The 13,858-nt window shown below is 51.0% G+C and overlaps 2 pseudogenes; one reads left to right on the top strand and one right to left on the bottom strand.

The window, feature by feature from the left end:
* LOC128782907 (zinc finger protein 345-like) overlaps nucleotides 1-7,448 on the bottom strand; it is a 258,868-nt pseudogene extending 251,420 nt beyond the window's left edge.
* LOC128782905 (zinc finger protein 850-like) overlaps nucleotides 1-13,858 on the top strand; it is a 211,394-nt pseudogene that overhangs the window by 88,708 nt on the left and 108,828 nt on the right.

Below are 13,858 nucleotides of genomic sequence, written 5' to 3'. Positions count from 1 at the left end.
GGGTCACAGTGCTCCCTGTGCTCCCTGAGGCCCCACATCACCCAGCCCAGGCCATTGCTGTGGTTCCAGTCCCTCCCAGTATGATCCCAGTGACTCCCAGTCTCTCCCAGTATATCCCAGTTGTCCCCAGCATGGTCCCAGTCACTCCCATTTCCTCCCAGTTGCTGCCAGCATGATTCCAGTTACCCACAGCTGCTCTGAGTCACCCTCAGTGCAGCTCCTATTGCTCCCAGTATATCCCAGTTGTCCCAAACATGGTCCAAACTGCCCTCAGCATGCTCCTGGTCACTCCCGTTATGATCTCAGTCCCCCTCAGTGTCGTCCCAGTTCCACCCAGTACGATCCCAGTTGCACCCAGTAACCCCCAGTACAGTCCCACTCACTGCCAGTATGTCCTCAGTGACCCCCAGTATAGACACAGTCACTCCCAGTTTCCCCCAGTTGCCCCCGGCATGGTCCCACCTGCTCCCAGTGTTGTCCCGTCCAGTATGGTGCCAGACACTCCCAGTATATCCCAGTTGCCCCCAGCATGCTCATTCCCAGTCACCTCAGTTGCCCCAGTATGGTTCCAGTTGCCCCCAGGATGATCTCATTCATTCCCAGTACATCCCAGCTGCCCCCAGCACGCACCCGTCATTCCCAGTCATTCCCAGATGCTCCCAGTAGCCCTCAGTGTGCTCCCAGTTGCTCCCAGTATTTCCATGTCCGTGCTCCAAGTGCTGCTCCCAGCCCTGATCCGTGGGGATGGGAATGTCCCACTCCCTTGCCGGGGCAGGGTCACACCTGAGCCAGGTGTGCAGGGCAGGACCTTGCCCTGACCCCCAGCACTGCCCCAGCTGCAGGATCTGCTTCCCACCGGCCTCTTCCTCCTGCGGCCCCGAGCCCAGCTTGGTGCTGAACAAAGGGGCTGGGCCGGGGTCATCCCCCGGCGGGGGCTGCGCACCCCCTCTGCCCCCTCCCCAAATTCCCTCTGGGGGAGCAGGAGCTGGGGCTGGAGCCCTGTGGGTAGGGACAAGGGGGTGACAATGGGATGGGGGGGTGTCACACACGCTCTGGGGGGGACACACACGGCCCCAGGGACCCCCCGTCACCTTCTCCTGCAGCACCAGGAGGATGAAACCAAACATGGAGCCACTGACCCCTGGCAGCATCTTGGGGGGTGGGGTCTGGTGGCAGCTTTGGGAGTCTGGGGGAGTCACAACCACCTAAAAATGCCCTCTCAGCCCCACAGCCACCCCTGGACTCCTCAAACCACCCCACAGCTCCCAGCCAGGACTCCCTCAACTACTCCCTGCAAGATAAATACCCCAAGAACCACCAAAACCTCTTTCCATCTCCCCAAGACCCACCCAAATTCTCTGCAAGCCACACAGTCCTGTCAGGAACCCAAACCTCCCTCACAGACCCTGCCAAGCCTCCTCCCAGCACCACAAATGCCCACGAGATTGATAGAAGCTTTTCCCAGTCCCCCCAGGAGCCCCTAAACCCCCTCCCACCCCCGACGGCACTGACCAGGAGAGGTTGGTGGACAGGAACATTTACTGACCAGGACCAGCTCGGGCACTTCAGCAGCAATTTGGGCACTTTGCAGGGGACACCCCAAATGGGGAGACCCAGGCCAAGGATTGGGAGAAGAGTTGGGCTCGGGTGGACATGTTCTGCCGGCGCACCTATGAGATTGTGGACACGTCTCCTGGCTTTGATAGCTTCAGAACACCCAAATCCTACCAAATATTCCATTGAACCAACCCCAAATTGACCCCCAAATCCCAGTAAATGGTGCAGCTTTAGATATCTTTGTTTACTTTCTTTATTTTCACCCCAGTTTTGGTTGTTTAGACTGGGTGAAGATGGAGATGAAATCATTCTGATGGAAACGACCTCCAAGATCATGCAGCACTGTTTGATGCCACCAGAAGAAATAACTGGACAGAGCAGGTGAGATTTCTTGGGGTGTAAAGTCAACAAATCACTTCTTCCCAATGCATTTCCAGTTTAGATCAGAGTCCTGATGGATGTTCCTGCCCCTGTGTTCATCCAGGTGCCTATGGGGATCCAGGAGGACATGGAGACCACCAGCCAGGTGTCTTCTCAGCAGGGATCACAGGGAACGTGGGTCACCAGGGCTCTGACTGACATGGGTCCTTCCATGGGGGATGGAGTTGGAGCAGTGCACAAAGCTGTTCCTGCAGTTGGGGCACTCACTGGGCTTCCCTTACCGGTGGGTCCATTGGTGTCGGGCCAAGTGAGAGCTCCGGGTGAAGCTCTTCCCACACTGGGGACACTCGTAGGGCCTCTACCCGGTGTGGATGCGCCGGTGGGTGACGAGGTAGGAGTTGCGCTTGAAGCCCTTCCCGCAGTCAGGGCAGAGGAAGGGCCTCTCCTCGGTGTGAATCCGCTGGTGCCGGAGGAGACTGGAGCTGGTCTGAAACCTCTTCTGACACTCAGGACACTCGTAGGGCCTCTCACCGGTGTGGATCCTCAGGTGGGCAATCAGGCCAGAGCTGTCACTGAAGCCCTTCCCACACTCCCCACACCTGAAGGGCCATTCCCCAGTGTGGATCATCTGGTGACGGACCAGGTTGTAGCTTCTCCTGAAGCCCTTCCCACTCTCCCCACACTTGTAGGGCCATTCCTCAGTGTGGATAATCTGGTGACGGACCAGGTGGTAGCTTCTCCTGAAGCTCTTCCCACAGTCCAAGCACTCATAGGGCCTCTCCCTGTCACAAAGCTGCTCATGGACCACCAGCTCCAAGCTCTGATACTCTGAAGCTCTGCTTAAACTCTGCCCACCTTCCTGGCACAGGGTGGGTCTTTCCTCCTCAGAGCACCCTGGGCTGGGCTTGGAGCCCCTCCTTCTGTGGGGTCTCTGGGGATTTTCCTCCCAGTTGGATTCTGGCACCATGGAGCTGCTCAAAACGGCCTCTTCCACGAGGTTCTGCTGTGGGAATTTGTCCTCCATGGTCTCCATTCTCAGCTCCTGGTCTGGGGGCAGAAGGACAAGGAGAGGATGAGATTTGCCTCCGTGCCAGAGGGAAGGGGAAGGAGATCCCCCCAGTGCGTCCCCAGCAGGACGGCGTCGGCAGCGGGGTTGTCCTGCAGCCGGGGGCTGTGCTGGGCTGGGAGATGGAGCAGGAGAGAGGGGGAAAGGGGCACTGACTTCCTCCTCACCTGCCAGGGTGTCCCAGGGCTCCTTCCTCGTCCTTGCAGCCTCCTCCTCCATGTGACAAAGGTTTGGGGATGGGAAATTCTGTTCTGGGAAGAAAACAAATGGTGCGCACATTGAGTTTTGTACTGTTTTGGAGCAAAGCAAGGGGAGAATTTATGCCAGAATTACAAGTTACTGAGAAAATTAAGATCAAGGCAATTGTCCAGAAACACTGGGTTAATCTGACCGAGTCAGGATATAACCTGACACCACGTTGGTCAGGGTGGTGGTAGCAGTCTGATGAAATGGTGGCTGCAGTCCTGTTGGAGTGATGAACGTGATTCTGTCAAAGCAGGGATCCTGTAGAAGGGTCTGGTCTTCCTCTGGAGGTCCAGTGGTGCTTATGGAGCTCTTGTCCTCTGGGAATCCAGTAGGCAAGGTGCTCCTGGTGTTGCAGGGGTGAGATTATATGCAGGTAGGAATGCTTGGTTCCTCCCCCTGGGCGGAGCATCCCACAATGGGATGATGTAATTTTATCAGTCCTGCAGTGACACTCAATGGCCCATGAACAGAAGATGGCCCCTGGAGGGCGTTATCAGGGCTGAGTCATGGCAGAGATAAAGAACACTGCCCCACCTGTTTATCACAGTTCATGAAGATGGTGACTGAAAACACACTTTTGGTGACATCTTACATTGTCACCTGAAACAGTGAGGCAATCCCTGCTCGGGGTGGGGGGTAAATTCCTAAATAATTCCCGAATTCACAGGCTTGGGGGCATTGCCAACTGTCAGAATCATTATTCTCTTTGTCCCTGTCACCTTTGTGACAGCTATACAGAGCTTTCCTTTCTCTTAATAAACTGTATTGGGCCAAATTTCCACTTTTCTTTTACCAGAACCTGCCAGCAGCTGCGCTGGAGCTGTGCAGGAACTGATGAGATTTGCAATTGCCAAAGAATTGCTTCTATTGTCGGTTTATTCATGTTTGGGATTTGTTTGCATTTCCATCACAAGTGACTTGTGGGAAGGGCAAGTATTCCTCAAGGCATTTTATGTAGGGTTAAGTTTGATTTCTGCCGAGTTTATTTTGTCTGGTGCCCAGGGGATGTTCGAGGGGTCTCTGTGCCTCTCACCCTGGGGGATGCTTGGGAGGGCCTTGGATGGGTTGTCCCTGTCCCTGTCACCCCAGGCCATTCCCCAGGGGGTCTCCATTGTTCTCACCCCAGGGAATGCCTGGGGGGTCTCCCTCCCTCTCACCCTGTGCCAGGGGGTGCTCGGGGCAGTCTCTGTCCCTCTCAGCCAAGGGGATGCTCGGGGGTCTCTGTCCCCTCACCCTGGGGAATTCTTGGGGGGTCTCCATCCCTCTGGCCTCAGGGAATGCCTGTGCAGGGCTGGGGACCAGGGGCTCTGTGTCCCTCTCACCGCTGAGGGTGCTCGGGGCTGGGGGGGCTCTTTGACCTTCTCATCCCTGGGGAGGCCGGGGGGGTCTCTGTCCCTCTCAGCCCTGGTGTGACCCCGCCCAAACATCATCAGGGTCAGAGGGACAGAGACACCCCCAAACCCTCAGAAAGGCTGAACCTGGGATTTGATTTGGGGCTGAGGGTTTAGGAGGGGGCTGGAATTGGGGCTGGGGTTGGAGCTGGGGCTGAAATTTGGATTAGAGCTGGATTGGGGTTAAGGTTAGACATGGGATTGGCTTTAGGGCTGGGGCTGGAATTGGGTCTGGGGCTAGATGAGTCTGGCACTGGGATGAGATTAAATACAGAACTATGCGTGTGTCTAAATGTGGAGTGAGATTGAGACCAGGATCAGGGTCAGGTTTGAGGTTTGGGACTGAGCGCATGCAGAGCGGGACAGGGGGGATGTCACTGCAGGATGTCCCTGGCATGGTCCCAGCCCTCCTCAGGCACCTCCAAACATGGGGGGCAGCTGGGTGCTCCGAGATCCAGGTGCTCCCACGCTGCCCCTCAATACCAGGGGAGCATTCCCTGAGGGCAGCCCTGAATGTGACCCTTGGGGCTCTGGGATCAGCCTTCACATCCCTGTGGGAGCAGCTGCTTCCTGAGGAAGGGTGAAGCCCAGCTGTCCTTTCCTTCTGGTGCCTCCTCCTCTCCTCAGCTGAGGATGTCAAACTCCCCAGGATCAGGAAAATCCCCATTCCCTGTTTCCTTGTGGCTGCAGCCTGGAACATGCACTCAGAATGAAGAACGTTCTGACAGCCCTGGTGAAGGACACCGGGAGGAGGTCTGTGAGAAAGGGAGGAAATTGTATTTTGATAGGAAATAAAGCTACAATATTACTTCTTTCCATCGCATTCACTGTTTGTGTTTATGTCCTCCTTTCTCTACTGCCTTTCTCTGCCTGCTCTGTTTCAGTCTCAGTGTCCCCCTTGACCCAGGGCAGCTCCCACCAAAGACCCTGCCCTGATTTCATTCCCAGTGCAGGAGCTACAACCACCATGGGTGCAGTTATGAAGGCTGGCAGTGAAATGTCACTGTCGGATCTTGCTCCACTTGGCTTCTGGCTCTTCCATAAGAGTTTTGCCTTCAGGGGCAGGAAGATCTTTTCCTGGCTGGGAACTGGAATTCCAGCCCCTGGGAGCGTGTGCCATGGATGCCAGAGGGGCATTCCCAAGGCTCCCAGGGTGCTGCTCCTGCCGTGCCTCCCAAGGAGCTGTGCAGGGCCTGGGGACAAGGTGCAGCAGCTGTGTTGGTTCTGCAGTGCCACAAGGGCCCCTGGTTCCATGAGTTTCCGCACTGCCAACAGCGGTTCCTGGGTTCCCGTGGTGCCCTGCTGTGTCACCATGGATATTTGGTGGCATGAAGTTCCTCAGTGTCACAATGGCCTACCTGGCTCCATGAGCTTCCGCAGTGTCCAAATGGCCTCCTTGGATGGGCAGTGTCACCATGCGCCATTGGCTCCATGCAGCCCCTCTGGGTCACCATGCACTCCTTAGTTCCATAGAGCTTAACGGTGAGGATGGCACCAGCAGCTTCCTGTCGGAGAAGCGCCGCGGGAGACAAGACTCATGATATCATGATCATCAAGTCTCAGTTTATTGCAACAAATTACAAAGTTTATATATACTCGTTAATTAGCTCATGCATATTGCAAAAGCCAAGCTCATGATTGGTTGCTGTGTGATTTGCGCAACTGTCTTGTTCGGTTGCTCTTGCTGTTCTTGTGGTTGATACTTTTTGGTTCTTCTCTATCTATTTCTACATACCAAGCAGTTTCAGCATCCTGATTCTTGCAGACTCTGATTTCTACATATCCTGATTTCTACACCCAGGGTCATGCTGACCGTTGCAGCAGTCACATAGCCCCTCATACTTTGACCAATTTTACAGTTTCATGTCCCTTGCTGTTTAACCATTCTTCTGCCAAGCTCTCTACACTTCCCCTGTTTTCTTTTTGCACAACAAGGTGTGCATTCAGCATTTTCTGCAAAAGTTGTTATAGAAAGTGCTGCAGACGCCTGTCTCCCTTCAATCTCAACAGTCAGCACCGGGGTACGGCTCGCAAGTGTCATCCCACCAATACCGCTCACCGTGGTTGCTGCAGGCTGAGTGGGCCAAGACGCAAGCCAATGACCTGGATCGATGACGCTAGTATCTGCACCTGTATCTAAAAGTCCTTTAAGCACAATGCTATGTCCTTGATGAATCAGGTGGCAAGATTTTTTGGGGCGGGTGTTAAGGTCTAGGGTAAGCAATGCAAGACCTTTTGTCGAACCAAATCCTTCCGGGGTTCTAGGGACCTGGGACATAGGTTCCAATCCCTTGGTCATTTGTGGGAGTGGGATTAGCTGAGCAATTCTTTGACCTTTTGGTACCGTCACCGGGGGATATGACGTATGAGCAATGATCATAATTTCGCCGCAACAATCGGCATCGATGATTCCTGGTTCCACAAAGAGGCCTAATACAGCGGCTGAAGAGCGGCCAATAATGAGTCCTCCCATAGTTTGTCCGTGTATTTGTAGGGGGCCATGGATTCCCGTTGGAATCTTATATGGTTTTGAGGTCAAGAGATCAGTCTCTACTGCGGCTGCCAAGTCCAAGCCGAGGCTCCCGCAGGTGGCAGGTTGGAGTTGCTGGGAGGTTTCGCTCCTGCAGCTGCCATTTGTGTCCCGGCGCGGCCGCTGTTCGCGCTGCTCTGGGAGTTTCCCTGCTTCTTTCGGCATGCATTGGAGTTGTGGGTATTTGATTGGCATCTGGGGTGCCAAACTCCTGTCGCTCCGCATTCTTTTCGAATGTGACATAAGTTTCCACAGCGGTAGCATCTTGTTTGTGCCTCTCCAGTAGTGTTAGAACGGGGGCGCGCAGCTGCAGCTTGAAGGGGAGCAAGGGCTGCTAAAACCTGATTTTGACAGCTTATTGCTTGTTCCCGTAACCCCTGTCCTATTTCTTGTAAAGCATTAACTATTAACGCCTGAGACCCAACTGGCACTGAAGCAGCCTTCTCTAACAATGCTTGGACGGTCCAATCCCCAGGAAAGGAAGTAATCAAATTTCTGGTTGTAGAATTGCTATTCTGCAGTATACACTGTTTGAGTAGGGCATCCTGCATATGATCGGCCACCCCTGCTTTGGACAATGCTTCCATTATCTTATCCACGAAGGTGCCAAGAGGCTCCTCTCTACCCTGTTTAATCCCCATATACATTGGGACTCCACCAGGGGTTTTGACCTTGTCTGTCGCTCTTCTTGCTACTATTGTGGCTTCCCTTAATTTGTCAGGTCCTAGGGCGGCCTGTTGTTCCAGACGTACATGGGCATCCTCTCCCAGAAGCTCGGCTACAGTAAGCCCTGCTAAAGGGTCGCCTTGAGCCCTAGGTAAATTGGCGCTTCTTACCGCTTCCTCTCTCCAGCGTGCCTCAAAAAGTAAGCGTTGATGCGGGGTAAAAATCAATTTGGCCATTCCCCTAACATCGGACGGTAATAAGGTATGAGCATTAAAAATAAAATCAAGCATTTGCCTAGCGGGCTCACTGGTAATACCATAGCTCCCCACAGTGGCACGCAGCTGTGTTACAATTTTCCAGTCAAGGCTCTGGACCTGCGCAGTGTACCCCCTTGAGCATTTGGCGTAAATATCACTGGAAAAGCAAGGGTTTCCTGTGCTGCCGTGAAGAGCTCAGCGTCCCCCGTCTGCATACCCTCCCGTGCGACAGCAGCCCATACCTCACGTCTCTCTTTAGCCATGGCCTCCGCGAGGTCAGATTCTGCCCCAGGGACAGGCTCCTGGCCGGGAGATGGAGGATGTTGCAGGGCGGGTGCTACAGTAACGTTTTGTACGCCTGGAGGGGGACGCGGCGGTGGGGGTAAAAGGGGGAGCTGACGGTAGCACCTCAATGTCACCAGTGTCTGTGGGAGGTACAGGCATTGCAGAAGCAGAGATGCGGATGGGAAAGTTTGTGAGAACCGGAGGGTTTGGCTCACTGGAGAGAAGCGAGGGTTCATATTCCTTATTTTTCTCCAAATTTGTTATGGACAAATTCAATTGGGGAGGCTAATTATAGATAAATCAATTAACAAGAATTTATTAAGTAAGCGGTATTAAGGAAAAAAACAGCGCTGGGCGGCTGGGGAGTCTCCACTCTGCCACGGCGCACCTTCCCCCTTTGACCTTTTTGAGGGGACTTGTGGAACCACAGAGAGCATTGTGACAGTCTGGGACCTCATGTGACCATGGGGCCTTTGTGACACCCTGGGGCCCCATGGAACCAAGGACATCTTTGCAGATGACACCAAGCTGGATGTGAGTGTTGATCTCCTGGAGGGTAGGAGGGCTCTGCACAGGGCCCTGGATAGGCTGGATCCAGGGTGCTGAGCTGCGGGGGCTTTTAGCCTCTCGGCACAAAGCTCAGATAGCTGGTACATCTGAGGGTCCACCAGAAGAACGGGAGGGACACTCGGGCTGCTAAAATCCTGCTCGTTTATTAAAGGGTCACAGAAGGGGCAGACAGGGAGACCACGAAGCAGGAGGAAGGCAGGTTCCGAGAGCCCTGAGGGGCGGGGTGAGGGAACTTTTTTCTGTATATGGGTAGGAGTGTAATAAAAAGGTCTTTGTTCATTAAAACGAACATTGAAAGAAAATAAGAATTTAAACTGAATAGAGAATTTCAGACTGTGAGAAGAGAAAGAGGAAAAAAAAAAAGAGGGGGGGTGGTTTGATAAACAACAAGTATTCTGCTTAAGAATTGTGCAAATGCAGCTAGCACAGAAGACTGTGTAACTAACTATATACAAGCTAACTTTTAGGCCAAGGACAACCGGCAAAGAAGATAAGGAGCCTTCATCCCTATGACCACCAAGGGCAGAGAGAAAAAGGACCCCCTAGCAACCAATTGCACCGGCGCAGAGTACATCGAGAGAAAATACGTCAACTGAAAAAAAGGGGGGACTATAAAAACAAAAAGGTCAAAGGGGGAAGGCGCGCCGTGGCAGAGTGGAGACTCCCCGGCCGCCCAGCGCTGTTTTTTTTGCTTAATACCGCTTGCTTAATAAATTCTTGTTAATTGATTTATCTATAATTAGCCTCCCCAATTGAATTTGTCCATAACAAATTTGGTGCCGTGACTCGGATAAGGGCAAATGGGCAGGAATTCCTAATCAGGGAGGCTCCCCGCTGCTTTTTCAGCGGCCCTGGTGCAGGCTTTTCCTTCTCGGGCCCTTACCGACGAACCTAAATTCGGTATTAAGCAAAAGGGATACCGGTAACCCCGTAATCTTTGTGCACGAAGCCCGGGCGAAGACGCAGGACAGCGTGAGTATAAAAGTGGGATCCGCTCGGTTGGGGTTGGGATCCCAGGACATAACGTACGAGACGTCCTTTTAGGACGAGGCAAGTGTGGACCTCTAAGTAGTGCGGTTTCCAGACCCCGAGAGGGGCTGGGCCACGAACAGGGGGCCGCGAGTGTGTGTGTGTGTGAAGGTGTCCTGGAAGATGGGACAGAGGAAAAGCAAGCCCTCTGATTCCATGGGGACGGGGACCCCGGTAAAGTTTCCCCAGATACCACCTGACAGTCCGTTAGGTTTAATAATAAAATCTTGGGATTAATACCCTTCAAGAAAAGGGAAGGATAGGGCAAAAACGATACATTATTGTATGCAAGTATGGGGAGGGAAACAAATCCGTGGTGATAATTTATTTTGGCCAGTGTTTGGAAGCTTCGAGGACTGGATTTGCCAGGCATTAAACATTTATGTAAATTCTAAAGAACCTTTTGATATGGAAGAGAGCAAGTACGCTGCTCTCTGGATAGTGGGGGAAACAAGAGCAAAACTTTTTGCCTTAAGCACCCAGGGAGAAAAAGAAAAAAAGAAAAATAAAAAGCCTGAGGAGGTTCCAACTGCACCCCCTCTACCATACATACCTCCCCCTCCTCCACCTCCACCAGCACCACCAGTAGTCTACCCCAATTTAGATCAAGGGGGGGATTTTGAAAACCAGGAAGTAGAAATCCTGGAACCGGTCCCTGAGGAAAATCGTCGTGTTACTCGTAGCCTAACAAGGGGGAAAAGCGAGAGGGAAAGGCAAGCTCTATATCCATTAAGGGAAGTAGCTTTGGGAATGATCCCTAATCCTAATGCTGGTCAGCAGGGACAACCAGCCCAAATTCCGGGAATAGGTTATGTGGAGGTACCTCTTAATTCAGGAGATGTGAGGGAGTTCAAGAAAGAAATGGGACATCTATTGGAAGACCCCCTTGGAGTTGCAGAGCGGGTGGATCAGTTTCTGGGGCCCAACGTGTATACGTGGGACGAAATGCAGTCAATACTGGGGATTTTATTCACATCTGAGGAGCGAGGGATGATCAGGACAGCTGGTATGAGAATTTGGGATAGAGACCATCAGGCAGGACCCCAAGCAGATACTAAATGGCCTTTACAGCGTCCTAATTGGGATAAGCAAGATCCCCTGCATAGGACACATATGGCAGACTTAAGAACAATTCTTATCCAGGGGATCAGAGAATCAGTCCCTAAGGGGCAGAATGTGAATAAAGCTTTTTGTGAGAGTCAAAAGAAAGATGAGGACCCCACGGAATGGTTAGGACGGCTCCGGAGATCTTTTCAGCTGTACTCTGGAGTAAATCCTGACACTCCAGAAGGACAGATGTTGTTAAAGACCCAGTTCGTGGCTAGAGCCTGGCCTGATATTAGGAGAAAATTGGAAAAGATTGAGGATTGGCATGGTAGAGGCCTGGATGAATTGTTGCGGGAAGCTCAGAAAGTGTATGTACGGAAAGAGGAGGAAGGACATAGGAAACAAGCAAGAGTGATGATGGCTGTGGTACGTGAAGGGCAGAGGGGAACGCTTAGTCAGTTCCAGGGAAGTAAGCCGAAGGGTCAGAAGGTAGAAGAAGGGAGAAGAGAAAAGGAGAGTGGACAAGGAAGCTGCTTTTATTGTGGTAAGAGAGGGCATTTTCGGCGGGAATGCAGAGAAAGGTTGGCAGATGAAAAGCAATTCAAGGAAGATTGAGGGGGTCAGGGGCTCTATTTGCTGGGGACCCAGGAAAAAAACAGAGCCCCTGGTAAAACTAAAAATTGGTCCCCAGCAGCAAGAATATGAGTTTCTTGTGGACTCAGGAGCTGAGAGATCAACGGTTCAAACCCTTCCCTCAGGGTGTAAATTATCAAGAGAAACAATACAGGTAGTTGGGGCAAAAGGGGAAGCCTTTAAAGTGCCTGTAATCAAAGACGTGAGTTTTGAAACCAGCTCCAAAATAGGTATAGGATCACTGTTGTTAGTTCCAGAGGCTGACTATAACTTACTGGGACGAGATTTGATGATTGAATTAGGAATTAGAATCGACATAAATGACAAGAAGCTAAATATTAAATTATGTCCTCTTCGGGTAGAGGACGAACAGAAAATTAACCCTGAAGTGTGGTATACCCCAGAAAAAGCAGGCCGATTGGACATAAAACCTTTTGAGATAATATTAATAAATCCTGAAGTCCCAGTTAGAGTTAAGCAGTACCCAATTCCAAATGAAGGAAGGAAAGGGGTCAAACCTGAAATTGAAAGATTAAAAGCACAAGGGTTATTAGAACCCTGCATGTCTCCTTTTAATACTCCTATCCTTCCTGTTAAAAAACCCGATGGGAAATACCGTTTGGTACATGACTTACGAGAAATTAACAAAAGGACTGTAGAAAGATTCCCTGTAGTAACTAACCCTCATACTTTATTAAGTCAATTAGGCCCCGAAAATCAGTGGTATAGTGTTATAGATTTAAAGGATGCATTTTGGGCATGTCCCCTTAAAGAAAGTTGTAGGGACTATTTTGCCTTTGAATGGGAAGACCCAGACACCCACAGGAAACAACAACTCCGTTGGACGGTACTCCCACAAGGGTTTACAGAGTCCCCTAATTTATTTGGCCAGGCACTGGAGCAGCTGCTTACAGATTTTCAGTTGAGAGAAGGGACTGTCCTGATTCAGTATGTAGATGACTTGTTAGTAGCTGGGAAAGAAGAGGAAATTGTCAGGGAAGAGAGTATAAGATTACTCAATTTTCTAAGCTTGAAAGGACTCAAAGTGTCAAAATCCAAATTACAATTTGTGGAAAAAGAGGTGAAATATCTTGGACATAGACTGAGTCAAGGAACGAAGAAACTAGACCCAGAAAGGGTTAAGGGAATCTTAGCTATGCCAGGGCCAAGGACAAAGCGGGAGGTTAGACAGCTGTTAGGATTGTTTGGGTACTGTAGACAATGGATAGAGGGATTTAGCGGGAAAGTAAAATTCCTATATGAGAAACTAACAAAAGAAGGCTTGCTTAAGTGGACTCGGGAAGGTGAGGAAAAACTACAGGACCTCAAGGCAGAATTAGTAAATGCACCGGTTCTCAGTCTTCCTGATTTAAAAAGGCCCTTTTATAATATAAAACCAGGTGATAAGGTGTTAATAAAAACCTGGAAAGAAACCTCACTAATCCCAAACTGGGAAGGCCCCTATGTTGTTTTACTTACTACAGAAACTGCAGTCAGAACCGCCGAGAAGGGATGGACACATGCAAGCCGAATAAAGGGACCGATTACTGCTGCTGCTGCCGAAGACCCCTGGAGAATAACCAGCCAACCCGGAGATCTTAAGGTCACATTTAAACGGACTTAATGGACTCAGTAAAAATTGTACAAACCAGCTGGTATAGTGAGATATTGGATTATGGATATCCTATAACTGATGATTTTAGAGTCTATTGTACAAATAAGGATTGTGATTGTTACCCTTTTGTATGCTATATTTGTAAAATCTGCCAGGAACGGTGGTGGGTCCATAGTTATAGAGGTACCCCTCCTAGGGGTATTTGTAAAGGGTGTTATCAATTAGAAAGAGAACTGACAAAGTCAGTCCTAAAGATTGGAGAAGAGAACGGGACCCTACCAAGGGAATCCCAAGAGTGGTGGGAGGTGTTTACTAAGGGGGCTAGGCCTGAAAATTGTTGTTACCACTCTAATGAACCAATTCCCCTAATTGTTCAAATTATAAAAGAGAATTGCCGGAAGACTTTACCTGGAATACAGTGTAATTCACCGCAAGTGAAGGATAAGAATTGGGAATCATTCAAAAAGAGGCAGCAAAAACAGAGTAAGGGTCCTCCTGAAGAATATCCTTGCTGCCGAGAAGATGGTACACCTCGCGGCTCGAAGCAACCGGGTCGGCGAGCGAGGCAGAGGGATAAGAAGCAGT

Source organism: Vidua chalybeata, assembly GCF_026979565.1.
Source record: "Vidua chalybeata isolate OUT-0048 chromosome W unlocalized genomic scaffold, bVidCha1 merged haplotype SUPER_W_unloc_5, whole genome shotgun sequence".
Taxonomy (NCBI): domain Eukaryota; kingdom Metazoa; phylum Chordata; class Aves; order Passeriformes; family Viduidae; genus Vidua; species Vidua chalybeata.
This window is presented reverse-complemented; position numbering and strand designations above follow the sequence as displayed.